Raw genomic sequence first — 18,963 nt, 5'->3', positions numbered from 1 at the left:
TACCTCATTATAGGTACTCTACCTACTGCTATAATGCTACACAACTTACATGAATCTAACATCCATCCTCCCAGATCTCATATTGTTGCTCTGTTAACATATATCACCAATACCACTTTACACTTATTCCTTGCTTACACAATTGCCTTTCCCTGGCCCTAATACTTTTCCTTTAAAGTGAACTCAACCAGCAATAAGAAATTAGAATAAGAAGAAACAAAGTGACAAAGAGAAGATATAACACTTATGCAAAAACAACAGCTAATTAATCTCCAGGACTAGACAAAGAAGCTAAGGAACGGATTAACCCATCAAGATAAAATGATGACAAGACAGCAACAAAAATCTACAAACCAAACCAGTAATCAGGAAAACATGGCTGAATCCAATGAACAAACTAAAAATCAGGAAGGGGAGCAGAACTTTGCACAAGTAATGAAAGATCTCAGAACATTTATCACTGACAAACTAAATGAAGTAAAGGAAGGTAACAACAAGACAACAATTGCAGGGGAAATTGCAGACATATGCAAAAAGATAACAGATATGATGGGAATGAACATCACAGTTCAAGAAATCAAAAATACACTTGCAGCAAATATCAGTAGACTAGTAGAGGCAGAACAGAGAATTAGTGATGTGGAAGACAGTACATTGGAAATCAAACAGATAGTAGAATTAGTTGATAAAAACATAGGAAAAAAACAAACAACTAGGACTTAGGGACCTGAATGACAATGCAAAATGCTCAAACATATGTATTATAGGCATTCCAGAAGGAGAAGAGAAGGAAAAGGGGTCAGAGGGAGTGTTGCAGGAAATAATGGCTGAAAACTTCCCAAATCTACTGAAAGAGACAGATGTACATATCCAAGAAGCACAGCACACCCCAATCATCATAAACCCCAACAGGCCCACCCCAAGACATATACTTGTCAAATTATCCAACGCTCAAGACAAAGAGAAAATTCTAAAAGCAGCAAGAGAAAAGAAAACCATCACATACAAGGGAAGCTCCATAAGATTAAGTGCTGATTTCTCATCTGAAACCATGGAGGCAAGAAGGTAGTGGTATGATATAGTCAAAGTACTAAAGGAAAAAAATTTCCAAACAAGAACACTCTATCCAGCTAAACTAGCATTCAAAAATGATGGAGAGTCCAAAATATTCACAGATAAACAGAAACTTAAAGAGTATGCCAACAAAAAACCTCCCCTTCAAGAAATTCTAAAGGGAGTTCTGCAGGAAGAAAGGAAAAAACAGGACAGGCAGAGTTGGAGGAGAGTGTAAGAACAACAAAAAAGACAAAAAGAGAAGGGGGAAAAAAAGCAAACAAAATATGACAAACACAACTCCAATCAATATATGGTTAACACAAATAATTCCTTGAAAGTAATAACACTGAATGTCAATGGAGTAAACTCACCTATCAAAAGATTCAGACTGGGACATTGGATATGGAAATATGACCCATCTATATGCTGTCTACAAGAGACACATCTTAGACCCGGAGACACATGGAGGTTGAAAGTGAATGGCTGGAAAACAATCATAAAGGAAACAACAACCAAAAAAAGGCAGGAGTAGCTATATTAATATTACACAAAATAGACTTTAAATGTGAAACAATTGTGAGAGACAAAGAAGGATACTACATTTCAGTGGAAGGTACAATCTGTCAAGAAGATTGAACAATCATAAATATTTATGCTCCTAACAAGGGTGCCTCTAAATACATGAGGCAAACACTGGAAAACTAAGTGAAAGAATAGCTGCATCTACAATTATAGTGGGGGATTTTAATACACCACTATCAACTCTGGACAGAATATCTCAAAAGAGAATCACTGAAGAAACAAAACATTTGAGCAGTATATTAGAGGAGCTGGATCTAATAGACATATATAGATCATTATACCCAAACACAGCAGGATATACATTTTTCTCAAGCACACATAGATCATTCTCCAAGATAGACCATATGCTAGGCCACAAAGAAAGGCTTAATTAATTCAGAAAGATTGAAATCATACAAAATAATATCTCTGACCACAGTGGAGTCAAGCTGGAAATTTGCAAGGGTCAGAGGCCCAGATTTCACACCACGATATGGAAATTAAACAGCACACTCTTAGGAAAACAGTGGGTCAAACAGGAAATCTCAATAGAAATCAATGACTCCCTTGAAACAAATGATAATGATAACACAACATACCAAAATTTATGGGATGCAGCAAAAGCAGTATTGAGAGGGAAATTTATAGCCATAAATTCATATATCAAAAAAGAAGAAAGAGCAACAATTGAAGAACTAAGTGCACATTTGGAGGAATTAGAAAAAAAAAAAACAACAAAGTAATCCAACAGGAAGAAGAAGGAAGGAAATAAAAAAGACAAGAGCAGAACTAAATGAAATAGAAAATAAGAGAGCACTTGAAAAGATAAACAAGTCCAAGATCTGGTTTTTTGAGAAGATCAACAAAATTGACAAACCTTTAGCAACACTAACAAAGAAAAAAAGAGAGAAGATGCAAATACACAAAATAAGAAATGAGAAAGGCGATATCACCACTGACCCCACAGAAATAAAGACTATCATAAGAGGATACTTTGAAAAAATATATTCCAACAAAAATGACAATTCAGAGGAAGTGGACAAATTCCTAGAAACACATAAGCAGCCCGTATTGATGAAAGAAGAAATTGATGATCTAAACAAACCAATCACAAGTAAAGAGATAGAATCAGTCATTAAAAACCTCCCAACTAAGAAGGGCCCAGGGCCAGATGGCTTCACAGGTGAATTCTACAAAACATTCCGGAAAGAACTAACACCAATCCTGCTGAAACGCTTCCAAAAAATCGAAACAGAAGGAACTTTGCCTAACTCCTATGAAGCCAACATTACACTAGTACCAAAGCCAAACTAGGACACCACAAGAAAGGAAAATTACAGACCAATTTCTCTAATGAACCTAGATGCAAAAATACTTAACAAAATACTTGCTAATCGTATTCAACAACACATTAAATGAATTATACACCATGACCAAGTGGGATTTATTCCAGGTATGCAAGGATGTTTCAACATAAGAAAATCAATCAATGTAATACACCATATAAACAGATTGAAGGAAAGAAATCATATGATTATATCTATACATGCAGAAAAAGAATTTGACAAAATACAGCACACTTTCTTGATAAAAACACTCCAAAATATCGGAATATAAGGAAATTTTTTGAACATGATAAAGAGTATGTATGAAAAACCTACAGCCAACATTGTTTACAATGGAGAAATCCTAAAATCCTTCCCTCTAAGTCAGGAACAAGACAAGGATGCCCATTGTCTTTCCTCCTTTTTAACATTGTATTAGAAGTACTTCCTCGAGCACTGAGGCAAGAACCAGATATAAAAGGCATTCAAATTGGAAAGGAAGAAGTCAAAATTTCCTTATTTGCAGATGACATGATCCTATACATAGAAACCCTGAGAGATCTACAACAAAACTTCTAGAACTCATAAATGAGTTTAGTAAAGTCGCTGGTTATAAGACCAATGCGAAAAAATCAGTAGCATTTCTGTACACCAATAATGAGCAAGATCAGGAGGAAATCAAGAAACAAATACCATTTACAATAGTAAATAAAAAAATCAAATATTTTGGAATAAATTTAACTAAAGATGTAAAAAACTTATACACTGAGAACTATACAAGACTGTTCAAGGAAATCAAAGAAGACCTAAATAAATGGAAGAATATTCCTTGTTCAGGGATAGGAAGACTAAATATTATTAAGATGTCTGTCCTACCAAAACTGATCTACACATTCAATGCAATCCCAATAAAAATCAACACAGCCTTCTTTAAGGAACTAGAAAAACTAACTATGAAATTTATTTGGAAAGGAAAGAGGCCCCGAATAGCCAAAGACTTATTGAAAAAGAAAAATGAAATTGGAAGAATCACACTACCAGACTTCAAAACATACTACAAAGCTACAGCAGTGATAACAACAAGGTATTGGCATAAGGAGAGACACACAGACCAATGGAATCGAATTGAAAGTTCTAATATAGAACCTCATATATATAGCCATATAATATTCAATAAAGCCACCAAACCCTCTCAACTGGGAGAGAATGGCCTATTTAACAAATGGTGCCTGGAGAACTGGATAGCCATATGTAGAAGAATGAAAGAGGATTACCATCTCACACCTTATACAAAGATCAACTCAAGATGGATCAAACACCTAAATACAAGAGCAAAAACCATAAAGACTTAGGAAAGCAATGTAGGGAAACATCTAAAGAACCTTCTAATAGGAAATGGATTCATGAATATCACACCAAAAACACGAGCAGCAAAAGAACAAATAGATAAATGGGACTTCCTCAAAATTAAAGGCTTTTGCACCTCAAAGGCATTTGTCCAGAAAGTAAAAAGGGAACCCACACAATGGGAGAAAATATTTGGCAACCATATATCTGATAAGAGACTTATAACTTGCATATATAATGAACTCCTATATCTTGAAAATAAAAAGATAAACAACCCATTAAAAAATGGGAAAAAGATTTAAACAGACACTTCTCCAAAGAAGAAATACAAATGGCTAAAATGCACATGAAAAAATGCTCCAAATCTCTAGCTATCAGGAAAATGCAAATCAAAACTACAATGAGATACCATCTTACTCCCATAAGATTGGCAGCTATGAAAAAAACAGAAGAATACAAATGCTGGAGAGGATGTGAAGAAATGGGAACACTCATCCACTGCTGGTGGGAATGCAGAAGGATCCAACCATTCTGGAGGACAGTTTGGTGGTTTCTCATAAAACTAACCATAGATTTGTCATATGACCCAGCAATACCACTGCTGGATATATACCCAGCAGAACTGAAAACAGGGACACAAACCAATATGTACACCCGTGTTCATAGCAGCATTGTTCACTATCGCCAAAAGTTGGAATCAACCCAAATGCCCATCAACAGATGAGTGGATCAATAAAATGTGGTATATACATACAGTGGAATACTACTTGGCTGTAAGAACAATTACACTACAAACACACTTGATAACATGGATGAATCTTGAGAACCTTATGTTGAGTGAAGCAACCCAGGCATTGAAGGACAATTACCACATGACCTCAATGATATGAAATAAGCAAGCTGCCTCAGAGAGCTAGAGACTGGAAGATAGGCTTACAGGAAATCAGGGGGTGGAGGAAGGATGTGAGCTGACATCTGCAGGGGTGGAATCTATGAAGAGCTGGCGGTAAGTATGAGCACAAAGAAGAGATAAAATGGGGGCAAGGGGTTGCGTTTGGGTGGGGCTTTGCGCTTTTGAGGGAGGCTGGGGATGGGCGGATGGGTAATATTGCCCAAAAAATTGGGGGGAGGGAGGGGCAGCATATGAACATAGGGGAGTGTCAGGTGTTGGTTGAGAGTAAAATGCTGAGAAAACCATATCAAATTATAATTAGGAGGGTTACCTGTTTAGGATGCTCGGAGGGGATGGTCTGACGTGGGACAGACTCCTGGGGAATGTCTGAATGCTCATTTTGCCAGGGTGGGTTGTACCATTGGGTAGAGACCCAAGTAGTGAGAGTGGGGGTGGACCCACATCCTGGGGAGGACTAATGCCATGAAATAGAGGGAACTGTATTTCTCGAGAGAAAGGGTGGCTCCCAGGGAATTAGGGCAGTTGAGCAAGTCAGACCCTCAACACTATTACAAGTATCTCTGGACATGGCTCCTCGGGAAATGGAGATTGTCTGTTGCTTTGGGCCCCAAGGGGAGGGGAAAATGGATATTGAATGGATGGAACCAAGGTAAAGGTGGGGGTAAGAGAGGAATTTCATGAGAGTACACAAGGATGGATATAAAACATGTAATATTACACCAAAAACATATAGGGGATGACAGACTAATAATGTAAACCATAATGTAAAACATAGGATAACTAAAAATTTAGAAAACTGTATATCCTAAAGTATGGACCACAATGTCAGCACAGATGTCACCTTGTTTGAAGGCTATTGTCTCAGAGTCTGTACATCACTTTAAATAAATATGATATGAATAAGTTATAAGATTATCGCTGTGGAAGGGAAAAGGTTTTATGGTGGACGTGTGGGAGTACTGTATATTGTATACATGAATTACTGTGATCTAAGGCTCTTGTGAAGAGAAGCCCAATAATTAGGAAAAAAGAAAAGAAAAAGATAGGATGTAGAATTTTTCCAAATCAATACGTATTCTACATCTAACCTTTAAACTCATCGCTATATTCCATTTTACTAGTAAGGGAACCTGACATTATATTGGGCTTCACTTTTCAGGAAGTTTTGGATCACAGAGTGGTTCAACAATGGCAGTAGAGGAATACTGGTATGGGATGTTATTGACAGGTGATATATGGTTGACAGGGAGTTATACAGGGCATATGTCCAGGGTGCATGGTAATGTTTGGATATACTCATAGTGGAAACAATTAAAAACAACAGCTGGGGGGGTACTGGGTTCCTGGCTGGGGGTGCTCTGTCGTGGTCCCTAGGGGAGCAGTGACAGTCCCCCAGGTGCAATGGTAAGGACCAGGAAGGAATGAGGGTCCAACAGTGAGCCCTGATACTAATGACTCTGCTTGTGAGCCTATACACCTGAAATAAGAACAAGGCCTAGAGCAGCACTGTGCCTGGGAGTTTCCTCCTGACAGCCTTAATGTTACTCAAATGTGGCCACTCTCACAGCCAAACTCAGCATGTAGATGCAGTGCATTCCCCCCAGCATGGGACATGACACCTGGGGATGAGCCTCCCTGACACCAAGGGATCACTACCAAATACCAGCTGATGATGCAATTAGAAAATGAGCTTGAATTAAAGTTTCAATGCAGACCAGCAGAATATCCCTGTCTACATATAATAACAGGAGTTTAAAATGCTGTTTGACCTACTGGAAGGGGGAAATGGAAAGGAGAAATGAGTTTATATGGCTATGAGTCTCTAAAAAAGAATCTCGAGGTTGTCAGAAGGATTGCCCTTATGCACACCTGAGCAGAGTCTCAGAGACAGATAAAGTAGATACAACCCCAGGTATTGGTTCTTTTGAGGGCTAAAGAGACCCACGGGTTCTATGGTCATGGCAGATGGGGTTCACTGCCATGTCAGTTGGCCCTTCTTTGGAGCTGGTGTTTCTGCGTGATGGAACTGGACTCAGATGGGATCTCTTTTCACAAGACTTTCATGCTACTTTACTGAAATTGTAGTTGGTGCTGGGGTTTAAAATATACCTAGGGGATTTGAATCTCTGGACTGACAATATGATAGCCACACCCTGAACCTCAACAGACTTCAACTCCTACACTCTGATGTATTGGACTTACCCCATTCAGCTAACATGGAGTTGAAGAATGTCAACCACCACACCACGGAACCTAGAGTGCCTACAACTGAAAGCAGGAGGATTGCATCCAGTATCCATGTGGAATCTAAGTCCCGTCTTGACATAGATATGCAATGGACACAACCAATCCAAGGTCCACAGAGAAAATGTGGCATTGGTGTGGGAAAAGTGACCATGGTGGCTGCTGGGTGCGGGGAATGGGAGGAAGAGATGAGATGTGGAGGCATTTTTGGGACTTGGAGTTGTCCTGGGTGGTGCTTCACAATTACGGGACATTGTAGATCCCCCCAGGGCCCACTGGATGGAACGTGGGAGAGTATGGGCTATGATGTGGAACATTGACCATGAGGTGCAGCGATGTCCAGAGATGTACTTACCAAAGGCAATGGATGTGTCATGATGATGGGAGAGTGTTGCTGTGGGGGGAGTGATGGAGTGGGGGCGGTGGGGTTGAATGGGACTTCATATTTTTTGAATAAAATATTTTTAAAAAATGAATAAAAAAAGACGAGAAAAAAACAATAAAAACAAAATGTAAATCATTGACTATGGTTAGTGGCTATGTTTCAATAATAGTACATCAGTTGTAACAAATGTACTATTCACATATAAAAATGTTATTGATACAGGAATAGGGATCTAGGGGAGGCTGTTGGGTGTATGGGAGACCACTGTGTTCTGTATGTAAGTTTACTCTGATGAAAAACTTTCAAGGCAAAATGAAAAAAAGTAAGACACTGGGGAATGAACAGATGAAAATGTCACTGTACATATAGCTCAACAGATATTACAGCGATGAAAACAAAATATCAAAACATGTTTTAAATATTTTTTATTATTTTTTAAAAATTTTATTTTATTTTTTATAAATTTTGTATTTTACTTCTTATATTTAAACCTATCATTATTATTTCATTTTCCTATTAATTGTATTTGACAATATTCTTGACTTCACCTTTAAAGAAGATTTGGATCACAGAAGAGTTGCAACTGTGGCAGGGGAGGATCATTTTTTCATGGTGTGAGTTGAGGGGGATACATGGAAGGAAGTTCACCTGAGAATATATATAAGGGATATAAATGTGTTCAACTGTTCATGGGACACTGTCAGACTGAGTGGAGATTAACACAATAATAGAAAGAATATTGAATTCCCATTCTGGGGAACACAGCCACAGTCTCTAATGGAACATCAACCATCCCCCAAATGCAGGGCAATGGCTGGAGAAGGGCGGCCCATTAATGGGCCCTAGATATTGATGACTATGCTTATGAACCTTTACTCTTGAAATTGCAAATTAGCTTAGTGCTGTAAGGTACCTAAGAGTAACATCCTGAGAGCCTCCATGTTGCTCAAATGTGGCCTCTCTCTAAGACAAACTCAGCATATAAATGTATTAACTCCACCCAGCATGAGACATGACTCCCAGAGAAGAACTTCCCTGGCCCCAAGGTATTAATACCAAGCATGAACTATCAATACAACTAGAAAAAGGCCTTGAATAAAAGGGGGAAAATATAAAGACAAATGAGTTTACATGGCTAAGAGACATCAAAATGAGTCAGAAAGTCATCCCAGATATAACACTTATGCATTTCTTGGCAGGATCTCTTAGACTGCCAAAGTAGCACCCCAAATAGCAGGGCTCCTGAGGGCACTGTAGACACCCAGGTACAATGGTCATGGGATATAGCTTCAGAGTTTGATGTCTTTACAGTGGGCCCTACTTTGTAGATTGTGCTCCTGAGTGACAGATTTGGATTCAGTTGTGACTTCTTTTTTTCTTATTATTTACTTTTTTAAGTGTTACATTAAAAATATTAGGTACCAATTTAACCCACACCCCCTCACCCCACTTCTCCCACATTAACAACCTCTTTCATCATCGTGGCACATTCATTGCATTTTGGAATATATTTTTAAATATATTTTGGAGCACTGCTGCACCACATGGATAGTGGTTTACATTGTAGTTTACACTCTCCCCCAGTCCACACAGTGGGCCATGGCAGGGCATACAATATCCAGCTTCTGTCCCTGAAGTACCACCCAGGAAAACTCCAAGGCCTGAAAATGCCTCCACATCATATCTCTTCTTCCCTCTCCCTACTCTCAGCAGCTACTGTGGACACTTTCTCTACATCAATACTACAATTTCTTTCATTACTAATCACAATAGTTCCATAGTAGAATATCAGTAAGTTCACTCTAATGCATATTATATTCCTCCTTCCTGTGGACCCTGGGATGGTTATGTGCAGTCTGTCTCTATATCAAGAGGGGGCTTAGATTCCACATTGATGATGGATGCAATTATCCTGCTTGCAGTTGTAGGCACTCTTGGTTCACTTATGTGGTGGTTGACCTTCTTCACCTCCCTGTTAGCTGGCCAGGGTAAGTTCAATAAACCAGACAGTAGGAGTTGCAGGTCTGCTGAGGCTCAGGGCCTGCCTGTCACATTGACAGTCCAGAGATTCAGGTCTCCTGAGTATACATCACCCACAGCACCAACCAAAGTTCCAGCAAAAGTAACAGAAGAGGCATGTGTAGAAAGGTCATATCTGAGTCGAACTCCATCACACTCAGGAACACGAACTCAAAAGCAGGGCCAACTGATATGGCACTGAACTTCAGAGCCATCTTCCATGACCATAGAACGTGTGGATCTCTGTAGCCCTCAGGAGAACCAGTACCTGAAGTTGTATCTACTTTGGCTGCCTCTAGGATCCTGCTGATGGTGTGTGCACAAGTATTCCCCCTCTGATGACCTCCTGACACTTTTTTGAAGACTCATAGCCATATAAACTCATTTGTCCTTTCCATTTCCCCCTTTTATCCAAAGTCATAAAGGAGTTTTTAAACATCTGATATTACATGTATGCTGAGGTATTCTGCTGGTCTGAGTTGACCCTTTTATTCAAGGTCTATTTCTAGTTACATCACCACCTGGTGCTTGGTAGTAATCCCTTGGCACCAGGGAGGCTCACCCCTGGGAGTTAGTCCCATGCTGGGGGGAGGTAATGCATTTACATGATGATTTTGGCTTACAGAGTGGCCACATTTGAGCAACATGGAGGCTATCAGGAGGTAACTCTTAGCCAATCTGCAGCTTTAGGTCTAGTTCATATTTCAGGCACACAGGCTCATAATCATTGCCATCAGTATCAAGGGCTCATTGTTGGACCATCTGTCTTTATTGGTCTTTGCCATTGCATTTGGGGGATTGTTGCTGTTCCATTGGGGAATGTGATAGAGTTCCCCTGACAAGGAACTCAACACTCTCTCAGTTGTCATATTTAACTGAAACTACTATGATAATATCCAAACATTTTTATATATCCTATATGCATGCCCTAGAGAACTCTCTCCCCACCAAGTGCCCCCTATCAATAAAACCCCACACCAGTGTTGTCCCCTGCCATAGTTGAACCTCTCTGTGGTCCAAAACTTTTTTAAAAATGAAGCCTAATATATTGCCAGGTTCCATTAATAGTAAAATGGAATATAGTGATGGGTTTAAAGGTTAGATGTAGAATACATACTAATTTAGAAAGATTAAATCAAGTAAAAATAAATTGAGTTATCAAAAATGAAATGGAAAAGCTTTGTTTTTGACCTTTTGCCTTTCACACTGCTAGAGGTGTTGCCCTGTATGTACAGTGGCAAGGCAATTTTTTTCATTTCTTTCTCAGTGTCTATATCCTTTCTTTTTTTTTCCTACTTATTAAGTTTGTCTTCACAAAAGTTTTAGATCACAGTAATTCACATATATAATACATGGTACTCCCACATATCTGACATCAAACCCTTTATCCCTTCCCCAGCATTGATCTTTTTGCATGTTCATATTATATTTGCTACAGCTGATGTGCAGATATTGAAAAATAGCTTTCAAACATGGTTCCACTTGGGTTTACATTATGGTTTATATTTTAGACTACACAATTTCCTAAATTTTTAGATACCTTATGCTTTACATTATGGTTTACATTTTAGCATATAGAATTTTATACATTTTGGTGTAATTTAACATGTCCTATATCCATCATTGCATGATCTTGTGGAACACTTCCATTGCCCCACAGTTACACGGATTGCATCTATTCTATAGCACTTTCCCCCCTCCCCTCAGGGCCCACAGTGACAACCAATCTTCATTTCTTAAAGAACCATATTCAGAGATACTTGCAACAGTGTTGAGGTCTTGACGTACTCGACTGCCCTAACCCATTGGGAGCCACCATTTCTCTCAAGAAATACAATTCCCTGTGTTTGAGAACATCAGTCCTCCCCAGGATATGGGTACACCTTCACTCTTTTTTTTTTTATTGATTTTGTAAAAATATTACATTAAAAAAATATATATGAGGACCCATCAACCCCACCACCCCCACCCCACCACTCCCCTCCCCCCCCAGCAACACTCATTCCTATCATCATGACACATCCATTGCATTTGGTAAGTACATCTCTGGGCACCTCTGCACCTCATGGTCAATGGTCCACATCATGGCCCATACTCTCCCCCATTCCATCCAGTGGGCCCTGTGAGGATTTACGATGTCCGGTGATTGCCCCTGAAGCACCATCCAGGGCAGCTCCAAGTCCCAAAGATGCCTCCACATCTCATCTCTTCCTGTCATTCCCCATACCCATCAGCCACCATGTCCACTTTTTCCACTCCAATGCCACCTTTTCTCTGTGGACATTGGATTGGTTGTGTCCATTGCACCTCTATGTCAAGAGGAGGCTCAGATTCCACATGGATACTGGATGCAATCCTCCCGCTTTCAGTTGTAGGCACTCTAGGCTCCATGGTGTGGTAGTTGTCCTTCTTCAACTCCATCTTAGCTGAGTGAGGTGAGTCCAATAAATCAGATTGTAGGTGCTGGAGTTTGTTGAGGCTCAGGGCCTGGCTATCACATTGTCAGTCCAGAGATTCAGATCCCCTAAATATATCTTAAACCCCAACCTTCACTCTTATTGTATGGGTCTCCACCCAATGATATAACCCACTATGACAAAATGAGCCCCCCCACTCCCTAGAAGCTTGTCCTGTGTCAGATGCCCCCCTTAAGCATCTCAAACAGGTAACTTTCTGTAGTATATTTTCTAAAGTGTTTTCTCTACATTGTAATTTCAACCACATACCTGACAATCTCCTATATTCAAATCTCCCCCGCCCCCCCCCCACCTTCTTTACACATGCCTCTTCTGTCCCTTCCATTTGAATCTATAGTTTGTGCTGGATTTGTTAGTTATATGTCCAGGACTCTTAAATCTTTAGGCAGTCCATGTGTCACCTTAAGCCTCAGTGAAGCTGCAACACCTACTTTGTAGTTCATTGGATTACCCAGGACAACTATTAAGGTGAGGATAGACAACCACCATACAAGAAATGGAGTCAGTCTGCAACTGCAAGTAAGAGGGCCCCATCCATCAGCCATATGTGATCAAGGCCCCATTTGAATTAGAGGTGGAGAGGTCATCACCATCACAGAATTCTCCAGATTGGGGAATAAAATATGGACTAGAGTGAATTTATTGGTATTCTACTGTAGACTTACTGTGATACTAACAATGGACGAAATTATATCACTGATGTGGAGATGATTGCCTCTGGAGTTGCTGAAAGCAGGGAGAGGGAAAATGAGATATAATATGGGAACATTTTTGGGGCTTGGAATTGTCCAGAATGACATTGCAACAAAAGATACAGGCCAATATACATCCTTCCTTAACCTATAGAATTGAATGGGAGAGAGTGTAAATTGCAATGTAAGTTATAAACCATGCTTAGTGGCAATGCTCCAACTGAGTTCACCAATTTCAATGAGTGTACCACACCAGTAAAAGAAGTCGTTAATGGGAAATGGTGGGAGATATGGGGAGTGGGGCACATGGGAATCCCTTATATTTTTTGGTGTAATATGCTGTGTAATGTAAGTACATTTTTACAAAGATAAAAAAAGTTAAAAAAACATTTATAAACTTAAAATAAGGGAATTGAATTAAATTTGTTTTCCAAATTTCAGTGAGTTAAAAAATATCTTTTAAAAGTATAGAATTTTCTAAACTGTGTTTGCAAAAAAAAATTTTTAAATTTCAGTGTATTCTCCAGAGCCTGATTGCCAGTATTCCTTTAACATTGTCATAATTTTAGAATATTAAAAAACAAAGAGCTTTAACTGCATCTGGATGAAGAAACACAAAATATTTCTTGTTTAGACTATCATTGTTTCAACTATATTCTACTTGGGTTTGTTCTCTCTGTATTTGTGCAGGTACTAAAAAGCTAAACTAGCATTGTAATAAATAATGTAAATTTGTGTTAATGAAAGTTGTTATTTTGACAAACTTTAATTTAAAATAATTGTACTATGTAGTATATGTGAAGGCTGTCAAAAAATTATTCTAATGGTTTGAGGTATTTGGGTATGAAAAGGTGAAACATATACTTGTTAAAATAAAAGAATAGAATTTTGTCCTAAGATGAAATGGCTAAATATTAACATAAGGAGAAGCAAAAATATATAACATAACCTGAATACATACAGAATATTTTATGTGATTTTAAGAAGTGAATTTTGTTTCTTATAGTCAATGCTGACTGAAATTTGATAAATGTATTTAATTGTCATTTTATCATAAGATAATATAGTTGTCTTTAAATATATTTTTTACTGAATTTTAGAAAACACAGAGTACATAAAATGCTACATAAAAAATATGGAGGATTACCATATGCCCCACTCCCTACATCTCCCACATTCCCCACATTAACAACTTCTTTCAGTAGTGTGGTACATTCATTGCCATTGATGAACAGAGTTGGAACATTGCCACACAGCATGGATTATAGTTTCTTTTGTAGTTTACATTCTCCCACCTATTCTGTAGGTTGTGGCAGGATATACAATGTTCTGTATCTATTGTACAATGTCAATTCAAAGTCCTGAAAATGCCCTCATTTTGCACCTCTTTTTCCCTCTCCCTTCTTTCCTTACCTTCAGTGGCCACTCTCCACATCAATGATACTTCTTGCATTATCGAATCACAAGTCTATAGTAGAATACCAGTAAGTCCATTCTAGTCCATATTTATCCCCCAGCCTTAAGAATTCTGGGATGGAGATGCTCACTCCACCCCTAATTGAGAGGGCCTTTGATCCCATATGGCTGATAGACGGGACTCACTTTCTTGCAGTTGTAGACACTCTTCATTCCTTGGTGTGGTGGCTGTCCATCTTCACCTCTTTGTCACTTGCCCTAGGTGCATCCAATCAACTGGAGACTAGGTGTTGCAGTTCCAGTTAGGCTCAGATCCCTGCTGGCACATGGCAAGCCCAGAGATTCAAGTTTCTTGGACATTCATCCACCAATTCCAGTGACAACTATATTTTCAATAGAAGGGACAGAAAAAGACATGTGCAGAGAGGTCACATCTATGCCCAACTCTGTCATACTTTGTAGCACAAAGTCCAAGGCACCAAAGTCTGGAGCTCTCTGCCATGACCATAGGACCTGGGTTTCTCTGTACCCTCAGGAGCCCCACACTTGGGGTAGTATCGACTTTGTCTATGAGATCCTATTGAGATGTGCATTAGTGTTACCTCTCTGATGACCTCCTAAATCATTTTGAAGTCTCTTAGACATATAACCTCATTTGTCTTTATCTTTCCCCCCTTTTATTTCAGGTCTTTTTCCAGTTGTATCACATGTCAGTGCTTGGTGGTAATCAAGGGAACCTCATCCCCTTGAAGTCTTGTTTCATGCTGGGAGGGAGGTAATGCTTTTATATGCTGAGTTTGGATTAGAGATTGGACACTTTTGAGCAACCTGGAGGCTATTAGGAAGTAACACTTAGGCTTCCTTCAACACTAGGCTAAGTTGAAATTTCAAGAGCGACTGTCTCATAAGTATAGTCATCAATATCAAGGACTCATCAGTGCACCATTCTTCTTCACTGGCCCTGTACTTGGAGGATTGCTGCTGTTCCATTCAAGAATGTGGCAGAGCTTCCCAGGATGAGAATTCAATACTATTTTAATTGTGTGAATCTCTACCCACTGAGACAATATCCCATGAACACGTGAACATATTTATCTACCTTATATGTATGCCCAGGTGACCTTCCTCTCATGTATCTCCCATCCCTGGCACCCCACACCAATGCTTTTCCTTTGCCATAGTTGAACTCTCCTGTGATCCAAAACTTCTTCAAAATGAAGCCAAATATATTGCCAAATTCAATTAATAGAATGAGATAGTAATGATAGTTTTAAACTTAAGAAATAAAATACATAATAATTTAGAAAAACTAAAATGAAAATTGAGGTATTAAAAATGAAAAATATTTTTATAAGTTTTTTTATATTTTTGCCTTTTATCACTATAGTAACTGTTGCCCTGTATATACAGTGAAAATTTCTTCCATTTTTCCTCAGTGTCTATTTTTTTTCCATATATCTTCAAAGAAGTTTTATGTCACAGTAAAGCCACATACAGAATATAGGGGACTCCCATATACCCAATGCCCCCTCCCTTTTCACCCATCACTATTAAGGATCTCTTTACATGTGATTGGTTCATTTGTTACAACTGATGTACAAATATGGTCAGTAGTTTGCACTATGTTTTATATTTTATATCATTCACTTTTTAAAATTTTGGGTGAAATTTTACATGATCTGAATCCATCATTGCAGGATCATGAACAACACATCCATTGTCCCCTAACTACCCCCTCTCTCATCTATTCTATTCCTCTCTCTCCCTCCATTTGCAACCATAAGACTTCACTGCCTGAAGGTTAAAATTCATAGAGACTTGCAACAACAACGAGGGCTTGACACACTAGTCTCTCCAACATTATTAGGAACCACTGATGCTCTCGAGAGATAGCATTCCCCTCTGTTTGAGAACATATTAGTCCTCCCTAGATGGGAGTACAACACCTTCCAACTTATTATATGGGTCTCCATAAACTGATGTAACACACTATGACAAGATGAAACTTTACGCACTCCCTAGAAGCCTGCCTCAGGTGTTCCCTGTGCTGAATACCCACCTATCCAACACCCTAAACAGTAACTCTTCCTTTTTATATTGCCAAAAGAGTTCTCTCAACATTGTAGTTTCAAGCACATAACTGCCAATCCTCAGTGTTCACCTACTCCCTCCTCAACCCTCCCCCAAGTTCCATGGACCACAGACACATCCTCCCAATGCTAGGCCCTAAGATTTTACTGTCAACCATGTGCCTGTCAATCCCTTGTGTTCAGTTGTCCCCTTCCTCAACAATCGCCCCAGTAGTATGGACCATTCAATGTATCCATGCAAATTTAGCCCCATCAAGCTTGCACCACCCAACCCAAAAGTATCCCTACACCCCTGTCATATCCCTTCACTGTACAATTCCTCCCTTCCAACTTATCATAGATTTTGCTCATGTGGGCCTTGGTTCACAATCTTCTTCTCCCTTTCTATTTCCTGTAAACCTATCTCTAGATTCTAGATACCTCAATCAGCTCAACTTGCTTAATTCATGTCAGAGGGGTCATGTAGTTTTTGTCCTTCCATACCTGGCTTGCTTCACTCAATGTAAGGTCCTCAATAGTCATCCATGTTATCATGTCTTAGTAGTTAGTAGTGTATTCCTTCTTATAATTGAGTAATATTCCATTGTATGTATACACCACATTTTGTTTATCCATTCATGTGTTGTTGGGTATTTGGGTTTATTCCAACTTTTGGCAATAGTGAATAATGCCACTATGAACATTGGTTTGCATATATCTGTTGATGTCCTTATTTTCAGTTCTTCTGGATATATACCCAGTAGTGAAATTGCTGGATCATATGTCAGATCTATAGTTAGTATTCTGAGGAACTGCCAAACTGTCCTCCACAAATTCTGGAATATTCTACATTCCCACTAGCCATAGATGAGGGTTCACATTCCTCCATATCCTCTCCAAAATTTGTAATCCTCTGTTTTTAAAGGTAACCAATCTAAGTGGTGTAAGATTGTATTTTATTATAGTTTTGATTTGCATTTCCCTAATAGCTAGTGATGTTGAGGATATTTTTGCATGCTTTTTAGCAAATTTGTATTTCTTCTTTGGAGAACTGTCTGTTCAAATTACTTGCCCATTTTTAAAAAGGTTGTTTGCTTTCTAATTTTGAGATATAGGATTTCTTTACATATGTTAGATATTAAGCAATCAGATATATGGTTGTCAAATATTTTCTCCCATTGGGTAGTCTTTCTTTCCATTTTCTTGACAAACTCCTCTGAGCTGCAAAATGTTTTAATTTTGAAGATGCCCCATTTATCTGCTATTTCTTTTGCTGCTCATGCTTTCAGTGTGCAGTTCATGAAGCTGTTTCCTATTACAGGGTACTTTAGATGCTGCCCTACATTATCTTCTAAGGTCTTCATGGTCTTGGTTCTTATATTTAGGTCTTTGATCCATCTTGAATTGATTTTTGTATAATGTGTGAGATGGTGTTCTTCCCTCATTCTTTTGGATACACATATCCAGGACTCAAAGCACCATTTGTTTAAGAGGGCTTTTTCCCCCTGTTGAGTGGACTTCATGACCTTTTTGATTATGAGATGACTTATATGTGAGGATCTATATCAGAATTCTCAGTTTGGTTCCATTGTTCAGTATGTCTATCCTTTTGCCAATACCATGACATTTTGGCCACAATAGATTTTTAGTAGGTTTTAAAGTCAAGTAGTGTGATTGCTCTGATTTCATTTTTCTCTTTCAATATGCCTTTGACTAATCAGTTACTCTTGCTCTTCCAAATAAATTTCATAGTTCATTTTTCTTATCCAGTAAAAATTCAGCATTGATTTTTAATAAGATTGCATTAAATCTGTAGAATATTTTGGGTAGGATATGCATCTTAGTGATATTTAGTTTTCCTATTCTTCAACAGGCAATATTCTTCAAATTATTTAAGTCCACTTTGATTTCCTTAAACAGTGTTGTGTAGTTTTATGTTATAAGTCAGTTATAGCTTTAGTTAAATTTAATCCTAGGTATTTGGTTTTTTTAAGTTACTATAGTAAGTGGTAATGTCCTCCTGATTTCCTTCTCAGATTGCTCACTTTTGGTAGAAAATGCTACAGATATTTGCCCTTTGATCTTATTTCCTGGCACTTTACTGAGCTCATTTATATGTTCTGGAAATTTTATTGTAGATTTCTCAAGGATTTCTATGTAGAGGATTATGTCATCTGCAAAGAGTAAAATTTTTACTTTTACATCTCCAATTTGGATGACTTTTATATAGTTTACTTGCCTCAGTACTTGAGGAAGTACTTCTAACAAAATTTTAAGTATGAGCAGTGATAGTGGGCAACCTTGTCTTGTTCCCAATCATAGTGGTAATACATTTAGAATTTTACCCTTCTTTTTGATATTAGCTGTGGATTTTTCATGTATAAATTCTATCATGTTCACAAAGTTTCCTTCTATTCCAATTTTTCTCTGTTTTTATCAGGAAAGTATGCTGTATTTTG

The sequence above is a fragment of the Dasypus novemcinctus genome, chromosome 29, assembly GCF_030445035.2.
Source record: "Dasypus novemcinctus isolate mDasNov1 chromosome 29, mDasNov1.1.hap2, whole genome shotgun sequence".
NCBI lineage: Eukaryota > Metazoa > Chordata > Mammalia > Cingulata > Dasypodidae > Dasypus > Dasypus novemcinctus.
This window is presented reverse-complemented; position numbering follows the sequence as displayed.